The sequence below is a fragment of the Melanotaenia boesemani genome, chromosome 20 (genome assembly GCF_017639745.1).
Source record: "Melanotaenia boesemani isolate fMelBoe1 chromosome 20, fMelBoe1.pri, whole genome shotgun sequence".
Taxonomy (NCBI): domain Eukaryota; kingdom Metazoa; phylum Chordata; class Actinopteri; order Atheriniformes; family Melanotaeniidae; genus Melanotaenia; species Melanotaenia boesemani.
Window position 1 is genome coordinate 21,714,162 of NC_055701.1, and position 13,035 is coordinate 21,727,196.

The 13,035-nt window shown below is 40.0% G+C and overlaps 1 protein-coding gene across 4 annotated transcripts in view; it reads left to right on the forward strand.

The window, feature by feature from the left end:
- The window catches only part of pacs2 (phosphofurin acidic cluster sorting protein 2), a 74,481-nt gene that overhangs the window by 11,407 nt on the left and 50,039 nt on the right, over nucleotides 1–13,035 (forward strand). The window contains exon 1 of one of the 4 annotated variants that reach the window (XM_041971267.1): nucleotides 2,960–3,294. The exons of the other annotated variants lie outside the window; for them this stretch is intronic. The gene's annotated coding sequence lies outside the window, so the exon portion shown is untranslated. Of the gene's footprint in view, nucleotides 1–2,959; nucleotides 3,295–13,035 lie in introns of those variants that run through there. 4 annotated transcript variants of the gene reach the window in all.

Sequence of the window (13,035 nt, forward strand, 5' to 3'; positions counted from 1 at the left end):
TTCAGGTATACTGTATCTGGCACAGTTTGCTGATTATTATTAGTATGCACATTTAGCTGAGGTGTGTAGCCATATCTATCCAGTCATTGTTTTTTCTTTTTCTTTATTAGTGCCCCTTTTATTCTTGTGGTTTTGCAGGAAGCCTCTGCAGGCTGGATTGAGGATTTGCCTCGTGCTGCAGCCAGTGTGAGAAGAGGGTGTTACTATTTTAGTCCTCCCTTCACTAAGGCTTAAAGAACTTTTTTCTTTTTTCAAATCCAGGGCAGGGAGAAGAAATATAGGTCAGGTTCTTTTTGGAAAACTTGAAGGAAAGCTTAGATGGTTTAGCATATTGAAGTAATTAGGAGAAGCTGCTGCGCTGCGTTTGGCATCTTGCTCCTGTGTGGCTGAGTCATATGACTCCTGTCCATGTTTCCGCTGGACTTCTCCCGGATGCTCTGGCTGGACAGATGGACGCAGTGAAAATCCTGAGATTGGCATCCGCCCCTGAAACCTCTCATTTGTGCCCGCAGACAAATGTAGAAATGAGCACTGATTATTGCTGCCTGTTAGAAATAAGCATTGCTTTACAAGCCTGTGAACATGACCTTTCTGACTTCCTGGACGCTGAGCAAGCTTCAGCGGCATGGTCCTGCTAATCTGCAGCAGCACTGCCGTCAAACAAAGTCATTAGGATTTGGAGAAAAAAAAGGCTAAATGTTTAAGCTCAGTTTATACAAACGTAGCCGAGAGAATGGGGGTGTGTTTTGTGTCTGACATGTCGATAAAATAGAGCTTCTGCGTCTCTTGTAATCCATATTTCTTTTAACAGGCAGAAGTTGTTAAAAGCTGAGTACAGAGAGCAGACTGGGTTGCTCTTTTAAAATGGGTTACCGTGTCATGTGTGACCCCATAAAAGAAATATTCTGCTCCATTGCTGTCAAACTGGTAAGAAGATGGAGCAGATGAGAAAAGACTCAGTAGTCGACTCACATGCAGCTCCAGTGGTCTCTAATGGAGCTGGATGTGTTTCATTATGGATGTATTTTTATCCCCATTTTTAGTTTCGAGAAAAAACAAAGCAAAGTGGTCAAAGTAAAAGTTATTTATTTCTGGTGAGCTTTATCTCCTCCTGCAGTGGATAAAGTACACCTAATTGAAAAATTTCCATCAGCAACTTTTTTATTTAGACAAACTGCTTCTTCCATGTTACTGACAAAGTGGTGGATGGAAACATGCATCCATTTTCCGTCTCTGAGTTTCTTTGAGTTAGAGTTTGAGTTAGAATTTGTATGGAAACTCAGGCACAGTTAACATGACACACTGCATGCTTTGTTACACAGAATCTTCTAGGAAGTCGCCCAAGGAAAGTCTGGAAAGACTTTACATGTGATTGATGAGGGATCTGTTTATTATCCATTTCCATAAGAGCCACTGAGATCAGTGAACCCCTACCAGTGGAGCCAGTTGGTGTTCTCAGAAAGGCACTGGTGTTGTGTTGTCACTTATTTTATCACAGGATCAATCATAGAGACAAAAAAAATGTGCTGGGACATCAAATCAGGACACCAAATGTTGCTGGAGATAATAATATTAATAAAGTTGAAATGCTCTGTTAGAATGAAAATTGTCTTGCTGGTGACAGCCAACCACACACAGATGCTCTGCTGGGCTGATTGTCTCCCTGAACACTCAGAAAGCACAGGAGCTAGCCCCTTAGTTAACCCAAATATGTTTGGAAACAGGCTTCTTCTTATACTGGCTCTTGCACATGAGAATATTCACCTTATTTCTGCCTCCAGCCGATTCACAGACCACCTCTTTGCCCTGTGTCTGTCAGACTGAGCTGTTACAAGCTTATCTACAACATTATGAGGGTAAGCATCCTTAAGTGTAAATAGAAAATAAATAATGGGTGATACCAAATGGGTTAATGCTGGTTCATCATAAACTATTCTTCCAGAGAAAAGTGTTATATTTGTAGCCTTATCCAGCTTCAAAACGACAGTAATAAATTCTCACTTCTTTGTACAAAAGCTTAATTTGTTAACCCTTGTTGTGCAACTTAGCCCTGGAAGCAACAAGACGTGTAATCTGCTGTGTCTGTTCAGAAGAATCTGGCAACCAGGTGGATTATAGATTCCAATTGCAACCCATATGGTGGAGTGGACGTAACGATAATGAATGCTCCAGCTGGTGCTGCAACTAACAGTAATCCACTTATTCTCATATCTATTCTGGAATATTCCAAAATACCCTGCCGCTAAATCCACTTGTTTAGTCGCATGTTTGTCAGGAATGCTGGCATCGGTGAAACACACTAGTTCAATTTGCTTTGAAACTGTTAGCGAGTGTCAAAAATCTGACTTTGTAGGTGTTGCTTTCATGTTCAGCAATTCAAAATATAAGTTTTCTCTGGAGTTTTCATTTCAAAATGTGTCAGCAACATCAACTTTCATTTAGTTAACTTTTCATAGGCAATCAGGTCGAAACCGTTGCAGTCTAAGTGGGTGCGCTGTGACCCCCTCCGCCTCTTCACTCAGTAAACATTGATTTAAACGGACAGGGAGCTCTGCATGTCCATTTACAGCTGCAGAGACCTGTCACAGCAACAAGGAGAGATTCTGCTGAAAGGCTCTTCAACTCAACAACACAGATAAGTGCAGATGTAGTTTCTCTGTTGTGAGTGGGCAGTGAATTAGCTGTGTAATTACTCAGACAAAAGAGCGAGGCTAACGCTTAGTTTTGCAATTACAGCTCCTGCTTATAAACTCTTGAATGGTCTGAAAATCATTATCTAGGACACGTGAGTCAAACTGCAGCAGTACCTGAAGGGTCTGCTGTTCAAATGTTGCTGAAATGACTCCACTGACTCAAAGAGGAATCATGAAGGAGATGGCATTGCTTGGTTGTTGGTTTCATGTAGCTCAGAATAATGTTGATTTAGTAAATGGCAGTCTCAGTCAGGCTGTTGGTGCATTTTTTTCCCCATTTCTTTTGTTGCATCTACAATAGTCCCAAAAATAACTGTTTTATAAACTTAAAATGCTAGTTTAGCACCATTGAAGTGATTCCCCGTTAGCTGGAAACTTGTCATATGGGCCCTGTGTGCAGCATGTTCTTAAAAATTAGAAACTGAGCAAGTTGCAGGTGTAAAAAAATATCTCCAGCAGGTGAACAGTATCTGAAAATGATTTTATCGTGAAATTGTAAAGAGTAAATAGTAAATCCTGCTGAGACCTGACAGGACCCGAGAGATTCATCTGGACTTCAGTTGATCCATCTACCAGAACTACCTACAAGCTGATTTACTGGGTAAACTCCTGTTATATGTGAGAAATATATATATATGTGTGTGTGTGTGTGTGTGTGTGTGTGTGTGTGTGTGTGTGTGTGTGTGTGTGTGTGTGTGTGTGTGTGTGTGTGTGTGTGTGTAATCAATAGCTTTTATAATGTGTGTTCATCCAGACTGCTGCTGTTTAAGGCAGATCTGGATTTTCTTATTTTGGACCTTGGTCCTGGAATTCCCTCCAGGACACCTTAAAGCTCGGTAACTTGGTTTCTTTTGGTCAGTTTAAAGTTTTATTAGGAAATCATTTAACTGAAGTCTTTAAAAGCTGCTCTTGAGATGATTTTATATGTTTTGGACCTTCTTTATAGTTTATTTTTAACTGTTTTATTTGTGTTGACTGTTATAGCCTGCCTTCTTGTCTTGGTCTTGGTTGAAACTATCAGAAATGGTTTCCATTGAAAGGGTGGTTGTCAAGAATTCATTCTTAAAGGGAAACGAGGAAAAAAAGTTTGAGGTATGTCCAACGACAACCAGTGACAACAGGTCTGATGGAGGGATGAATCCACCTCAGAGTCCAGACCTCAGCATTATTGAGGTAGTGTGGGATCATCTGGACAGAATAGAACAAAAAGCAGAAACCTCCAAAGAAGGGTTTTGGAAATCCTTGAAGAAAGCTTGAAAACTATTTCTGCAGAGTACTCGATAACATGATAATAAAGTTCTTTAGATTTGCACAAAATCTCTTTTTTTCTGTATTTCCATTTGTGTTGACATGTTTTTAAATAAATATCAGCACCTACTCCCCTCAAGACTTTTACTCATATGTCTGTTTTTCATCAACCAAAATGATCTCCTCAGTCACATCTCCTCCTGAACCTCTTGTCCAAATGTGCTCCCGTTTGGCTCCATAAAACTCATCTGGAGATGGATTAAATCATGTCAGTAGGTGACATCTAGGTGCTTAATATCTGCCTCGTTTGCATGATAAACTGAAACTGAAAAGCAGAGGATGTTAGAGGATAAGAATAATTCACATCCCCGCATATGTGAATGCTTATCTGTATTTTTATCTGTTTATGTCGGACAGTTTAAATGTGACCACACACATTATAACAGTCGTGTGTGTGAGACGAGCTGAAAATGTCATGATTTGTTGGAGTAGAGATGATTAAAGTGGGTGCGCGGCAGTCCGAGCCGAGAGGGGAGCAGCGTGCTGCGCGTCGCTGCATACAAAGCTTTCATTTGTATTCCAGTTTCTGCTGCGGCCTCCCAGGGGGTCTGCGAGGGCACAGATCATTTTGTGTTCTTCGATGGATTTCATTCTGCACTCTGGCTGTGAAACATAAAGCTACAGCTTGGCTCTTGGCTGGATGTTTCTCTGCTGTTTTATTTCACCCCATTAAACCTCAGACCCTAACGTCGACCTACATATTTACCTTTTTTTCCTTGCTATCTCTCTTTTTATCTGTAACACACCTTTCCCCCCCCCAGTAATGTTTTCTAACTGGACACACACACACACAGATATCCCCAGAGGTAAAATTGGTTTTGATATCCATCGTTTTTAATTGTTTCTAGGTCACTCTTACTCTAAGCTGATCTGGGTCTTGGAATTTGTATCTCTGCATCCTGCATTTTTAATGGATATACATTTATTATAGATAAAAAGTAAAGGATTTCTACAGCTGATATAGCGAACGTAGCTCTACATCAGTGCCGCTCCAGCGCTCTCTGCTCTCATCCCTCTGCCTTGAAAGCCTGGTGGTTGAAGATATCTGGCACAGGGCAGCAGTGGGAAGATTTGATTATGAAGCTCTTTCTTTGTAGAAGGCTCTTCAGTATTCAGCAGCCAGTTGCGTGTTATTTGTTTACAGTCTTCAGTAAGCTTCAGAAATAGTTCAGCTGTATGTGAAATTAGGGAGTGTCTTATTAGTGGAGGATATAATGTAGGATATATTTGGATAATACAGATTAAAGAGTGATAGAGAGCCAGGCCTGGAGGCTCAAATCCCCTTTGTCTATTCAGAGAGCTGAAAAAGCTTTAACCGAAACTGAACTTTTCAAGGAAATTATGCTTTATTTGCAGACAAATGTGCTGTTTTAAACAAGCAGAGATTGCCTCAGGTGTGTAAATTCCAACTACTCCAATTACTCTGATGATGATCATACAATTAGTTGTTTCAGACCACCTGAATGTAAAATACAACAGATGCTTTTTACTTCCACAGCTCAAAAGTAGCTTTCATTTAAAAGTCTGGTTGAACTCAGGAATTAAATGTATATTGTGAAAATTTATAGATGATTTTTGTGATTTGATGAGTGGAATGATTGTGGTAAATCTGTCTGAGGTTGTCTCACCTTGATCACTGGTGTTTGAATCAAACTGAATCAAAATATTGTGGCAGAATTATTAATATCAGCAAGCATCAAACAAATTTCCATTGAATCAATACAATAAAGTCAAACTTGTAATTTGTGTCCTCAGTTGTCATGGTTACCATAATAACAATGGTTAGAATTATACATAAAACAAACAACTTTCTAATGTCAAAATCAGTTTTGAAACTGCACCAGTTATTAACACTAGAAGTCCCAGAGAGGGGTCAATGGACCTTTCTACCTTTACAACCCAGAGATGGGTTTTGACCAGTAGGATTTTAGCTAAAATCCTGTCTTAAGCTGCGAACAGCTTCTTTTGTTTGTAGACGAGTCAATTACTGGCACACCCCAGGAGGGCGCATACTTAGGGGAGACACTGTAGACTCTTGAAACCAGACTGTTAACTTTTGCCCAAAGCTTGGCTTGAGACACTGCTTGGTCCCCTGAGTATGAGATTGGAGTAGACCTCAAACAGATTCAGAAAGGTTTTCCTGCATTCTAGTATATTTCAAATAATTAAAATTATATTTGATATGATATATGATATATACCTCCTCGACACATTTGTGTGCTTTTAGAAGAAAAAAAAAAAGATAATCATTGTGGGCCTTCAATAAAAAAGCAAACAATTTAGAATGATATGACAAAATGATGAATTCATATTTTTTTTAAAAATCACTTTAAAAGGTCCAGCTCTCCTCTTTTCATACAAATGAAAAAATACAAATTTTTCAGAATTTTTGACCAATTTTTCAAACTTTCTAACCCAATGTTCATGTACCTTATGTCCAAAAAGCCCAAGCAATGAACAATTTTGAATATTTAAAATGAACATTTTTTGATTGTGGTGGTACAGGCAGGGTCTGTGAGTAAAATGTCCAGAAGCATTAGTGTCTAAGTCAAGAGGGCATAAATGTCAACATGACAAAGATATAAAAGAACAACTGTGAATTTTTTCCAATGCTTTTTATTTTTGTCATAAAAAAAAACAACAAAACAGTTAAAATAATGCAAGTAATGAAACAATTTCACAAATATTTACACAAGGCTACAGTGGCATGCCCTTGTGTGAATGGCTTTTCTGCTTTTTCAGCAGTCCGTCTGTGCTAAGTCCAAACATGCTTGGCACTTCCATGGTATCTCCATCCTGCATTTGCCACATGTGTATTTGTAGCAGTCAACACATCTTACAGTTGCGCAATTGTTCTTGCATCGATGGTTGACCTGACATTTTGTCCTTTTCCCAGGGCTAGGTGTGGGAGGTTGCTGCTGAAGCAGTTGCTCCTTATGTGCCTTCTTCTGACTCACATGAGAGTTGGCCAACTCTTTCGCGAGCTCAACCAGGAAGTCCACTCTTCTCTCCTGCACTCCGGTGCATTCCTTATGAAGAACATGAGCGTTCAGTGCCGCCATGTCGATCATGTTGTAGAACACGGCGACTGGCCATCTCCGTGTTCCTGCACGCACGCTGTACTCCCGCACCATCTGGTCCATCACATCCACACCACACTTTGTGGTGTTGTATTGTGTGACAGTGTTTGGCTTCCTTTTGGTGGTATTCTCAGTCTCAACCACATTGTGCATGCTGCTGAGAAGATAGACAGTCTTTTTCCGTTTCGGCGCATATACTGTGAGTGTTGCACCAGTGGTGGAAAACACTCGAGTGGTGAATTTAGTGTGGTCCTTCTGTCTAGTTGACTGAGGAATTTCCCGGCGAATCTTGTTGACTGTGCCAAGGATGGTGGTTTTCCGGCTAAGCAGTCGTTGCGCAAGGGACAGCGATGTAAAAAAATTGTCTGTTGTTACAGTTCTGCCCTTATCCATGAACGGCTCCATCAGCCTCATCACTACACTCTCAGAGAGTCTCTCTCCACTGGGACGACTGGGGTCCTTGCCAAGATATGGCAGGATATTGCAAATGTACTTTGATTTCAAGTCACAAGCCAGCCAAAACTTAATGCCAAATTTGTCCGGTTTTGTTGCAATGTACTGCAGAAAACTGCAGCGAGTCTTTGTCGGGAAAAGCTGTTGATCAATAGTGATGTGTCGACCAGGGTTATAAGATCTGATGCAGTTATTGACAAAAGATTCCCACAGATTAGAAATTGCAGCAAACTTATTTGTCTCCACTCGCTCACTGCGTGTGAACATGTTATCAAAGCGTAGGTGTTGCATGATGTTTTGGAAGCGGTTTCGGGCCATAGTAGCAATGATTCGTGGGTTTCCCAGCTCTGCTGACCAATTGTCACGTAGTGATGGAACTTTCTTCACCCCCCACAAGATAATAATTGCAATAAATGCCATTAGTTCTGGGAGGTTCATGAACCAATCTGCCTGCTCCTTTTGCCGTGCATGCTGAATGGTCCATTCTTGAATGCTACGAAGCATTTCAAGTGTTATAAAACAGAAGAAGCTTTGAAGACGAGTCCGGATACTTCTTCTGGCCTTAGCAGTTGGCTCTCCATCTGTGCCGTATGGTTCTATTGGGGTGAAATTGAGACATGTCCCCAGCTGTTCTTCATGCCACACTGTGCCATCTTTAGCCATCTCTGTCCTCTCACTTCCCAACCGAGCCCTCTTTTCTGGCAGTGGAGCAGTCTCATCATCTGCAAGGTAAACAATTTCACAATTTCAGAGGACGAAAATAGGATGTTTTGGAAATAAGATTAAAAAAATCCTTTATTTGTACCAAAATGGAGAAATTCCAGTGTTGCAACTCACAGTACAGGACAAAGCAGAAAGAAAGAAATTTGTCATACCAAAAAGTTCAATAACAGTTTCAAATCTTACCTGAAGACTGCTCAGAGTCAGAGTCCGAATCCAGCTGAATTTGTATCTCTTCTCCATCTGAGTCACAAGGGTTTGTATTGCTGAGGATCAGGTCCAATGCCTGCTGAGTTGTAAGCCGCCTCTGCATTTTGCTTCCTTCTATTTGTTGGAGGTGAAGCTAGCTACTATTTATCCCCCTCAGCCCACCATCCCCCACTGCCACAGAATTTACCAGACGTTTCAAGGTAACAAGGAGGGGCTGGATGCAATGGGTGCATTCCTCAGGTAATGGCTGCATTTACAAATGAAGAGATGCTAATTTTTGCCAGCAGAGTCGTCAGTTTGGACTAAAGGTCTTTCGACCCTTCTTTGGGACTTTAGGGAGATATCAAAATTCCTGGGACTTCTAGTTTAAGCTGCATTTTCTCCAACTTATCCGGCCTGGTACAGGATGAGATGGTACACATTTTTTAATTCATTCTACCACAAAAAGCTGGAAGGGTGCTAGAATATCCAATCAGAGCTCTCCTACTTTGCTACAACCCTTTCATTGGGGTCCCAATCTTACCGGAGTTTAACACACTGCAATCCACTAATTAGTGGAAAGAACTAATCGATCACTTCCTGTGTGACTCCACAATAAGAACACTTAAACTGAGCTATCAAGATACATGTAAAGATGTTGTTCTGACTGAAATTGTGCAAAATGGAATATTTAAAACTTGGTCTAATACAACCAGGTAAGCCTGCTGGGGGTTTCCTCTTGCAGATAAACTGGTTTAGGCACCCTGAGCATGTTCCAGTCTCGGTCTTGAAATCAGATGTAACATAAGGACAAGCTATTGACAACTGAGAATTGATCTGGGAGGTTAAAATTGAGTGTTTCATAAATGGTTAGTCTGACATTTTCACTTCATCCAGTAGTTTACACAGTTATTGACTGCAGGTCAGACTGATTGGCATTGTGATTTCTGGAGTCATGCTGCTGCTCAGGTAGCCAAAATAAAATAATCTGGATTATATCAGAAACCAGCTTTCAACATTGCATGTAGCAGTTGTTTTCTCATAAGCCTTATAGGATTTTATTATGACATTTTTTATTTGCAGCCCACTTTATATCCCTAGGCTGTCCTCATCCCTGCAGAACTCTGAAGTCCCCATCTTATCAGCTCCAAGCTTTAATGTCTGTTTGCTCAAGTGCACCTTCAATAATTCTTATCGCCCTTGTAGTATTTGTATTGGAGGGTGAGCCTCTCACCCTTTTTATCCCTGTTGTTTTATTCAACAACACTGGTGTTAGCAGGCCCTTAAAGCCATAAACCCCCCACCAATCAGTTTACCCAGACTGGAAGATAGTAAGACTGTTATTGATCTTTTTCTCTCGGGTTTGGGGAAAGTTATCCTCCTCAATATTGTCTTTTAGCTTCACTAATAAACATCAAGTTATTGACTTTTGCTGGTCAATTGGGAAACTAGTCAGTCTAGATCAAGTTAAGCCTTTGCATGCAAAATGTTATTCAGTAAAAGAACACTGTATACTTTAAGTGTCTAATTTCAGCCTTTCTTAGTGTTTCATAACTGTTTCATAACATCACATTAGGTGAAATCAAAATGTTGTTTGTCTGGATTTCAATTTATGAATGGTTCTGATCAAAACTTCTGCTTTAAGCGCCTACCCGTGCGGTGAAACGCTGCACATTTCACACATTCATATCATTCCCTGACCACCTGTAGGTGTATGAGTGTGACTCATGCTGGAGCTCCCCTCAGGATATCAAAACAACTACAATTCGACTTGAATTTAATATAAGAAAAGAGGTTGCAAAAAGTTGCAAGTAGGCATATACACCAACATTATCTGTGATGATTCTGCAAAGCTTGCTTTTTTATTGAACTACTATTTCCCATGCAGTAGCTGACAAAGTGTGTTGCTGGCTTTAACACACAAGTGTTAAATGATTACTTGCCTTCACATTTTCCACTTTATGCTTTTCAGTTACAAATACTGGCTTATTGTTGGTCTGACTAGTGGTTGCCTTTGGCAATAGTGTAACCTCTTCTAACCTCTCTGTAAATGTTCACTTTACCATACACTGTGACTTTGTATAAATGTGGATATGCATTTTAGTCAGTGCAGGTTATTCTGCTGTACCCATGCTATACAAATTCTGTGACAATATATTTTTTAATAGCTTAAACTACTGGAGCGGTAGCAAGTTGTCACTCAAGATTATGTATAATGCTGACCATCCATTGATTCAGGGATCGTCGACTCCGAACCTCTTGGGTCACTGTCCTGCAGATTTTAGATGTTTTCCAGCTGCAACACACTCAATTCAAATTAAATGGATCTCCAGCTGCTTGATAGGCTTTGCACTAGTCTCTTAAGGACCCATTCATGTGAGTCAGGTGTGTTGCAGCAGGGAAACATCTAAAGGCCCATTCATGCTTCTTGCATAAATAGATATGTCCGTTTCAAATGACACTGCCCTCATATTTTCATGCGACCCTTACATTTGCATGGTTGTTCACCAAAAGGCAGGGCAGAGTTCAGATTTCCAATGATATTTTCAGACAATAACCAACATGGCAATAGTAGAGGAGATCATGATAATGTATGTTCTCAGAAAGAGACATAAAAAGAGTCTGTCCAAATGCAGGTCTCTCTCTGCTTCAAGCAGACTAAATACAGGACTCGGACTACAAAACCAAGTGCATTGTGAGTTCAGTGTGTGGCATCGTGAGTAAACACAACCAAAACATAAGCGTGTGTGGGACGATAGGAGGTTCTAGACAGGAGAAATGGCTCACGGTTAGATGTGGAAGAATTTGGGAAAAGTTTTGATCAACCCAAGAACGCTAAGATCAGATTCAGCTCCATATTTAGCTGTCATGTACTAGAGACCGAAGTTGTTCTGCATTAACAAATGGATTAACGAGTTTTCTTCTTCTTTGTGTGTCTCGTTTTCTCCTTCACTAATTTGTGGTGCAGTGCTGAGAGTGGAACGTGTTATTTAAAAGGTCAGATTAGTTTGCATAGAGCTGCATGAACACAGTCTTGGTCCAGAAGAATACTGCACTCCCCCCAACTGAACCGAATTCCCAATTGGACTGAGTCTAGTATACTGTCCCGGTTTGAATGCACCTCAGTGCTTCTAACTAAAAATTAATGCTCGCAAAAAAAAATAAAAATCAAATTAATAAAAATAAAAATGAATAAATAAATAAAATATAAAAAAATAATACAGTGGCTTGGAAAAGGTCTGCATTCTCTGAGTCCATCCGAGTTTCATCTACAACCAAATACAAACAAAATGTGTTTTTTTTTTTTAAACAAATGCTAAAAGTATGCTAAAGTGGAAATTAGAAAGTTGAACACAATACTTAGTAAATATTAACTGACCAGTAACAGGCTGCTCCTCCCCAAGAGTAGGACCAACCGGCTCAGAGACTCCTTTGTCCCCCGAGCCATCAAACTGTACAACTCTGCATTAGGCAGGAGGGGGAGAAGGAGGGGGGGGAGGGAGGTGTGCAGTCCGCCTGATACAACACATGCACAATAACCCATACAAACAGTTGCAATAACTTATACGTGCAATAGTGAACTGGGAATCTGTACCACCTCTACTGTGTGCAATGCTTGTTTATATTGTTTTATTTAACTTATCTTATTGTTATTATTGTTATATTTATTGCATTCTATTTGCCTCTATTTTGCTTTGTACTTGTATATATTGTGTCTTGTGCTTGTCCTGCTTTACTGTTGGTGTTGTATTGCTCCTGGTACCCAAATTTCCCTGAGGGCTCTCCGAAGGGATTGATAAAGTATTTCTATTCTATTCTATTCTATCTATATTAAGATATCAAAATTGTTATGGCCATAGCCATGTTAGCATTTAGTTATCCAAAAACACAGCCTCATCATTTTTTTAATCAGTGGACTTTTTTTTTTTGCTTTTTTTATTGTCTTTTTTTCATCAGATTAAAATGAGACACCAGTGAAGCAATGTAGTTTCGTCAAACAATGAATTTGTTATCTTGAGATAATGAGCCACCATGGAGACACCACGGTACAATGAAGCATGGGGCAGATGCCAGAATTTGTGAAGGAGAAAGTAAAAGCGAGACTGATCAGAGGGTCTGAGTTGCTTTGTCTCAGATCAGAGACAGCCCTGAGCCAAGGTATTGTTCTCTCCTAATGGTACCCTCTATTAATAAAAGATAAAGTCAATTATTGAGCTGTCAAAGGGACATTTGGGGTGACACTGGGTGGGGAATAGAGAGGAGGAAAAGAGAATGAGTTTCAGCAGAAGGATGGTCTATAAAATTCCCCCATTTACCTCATCCCTCACCTATAGCATCGAGTCTTTAACTCAATCTGTTATTCCAAACTTTATATTCTTTCATGTAACCAAGTACGATATTTAAACCACTGATTGTGCTCTTTATTTTTACTTGCAAGTATGTTTTGTTTGATTCTGGTTTAGTTTGACCTTGTCTAATCCTGTTTTTGATTGTTGTCACCTTACTGTAGTTGTTTTTCTGTTTAATGTTTCCACTTTATATCTAGGGAAAAAAATCCTTTTGAAGCTTTCTTAGTTTCCTTTTTGTGCTTA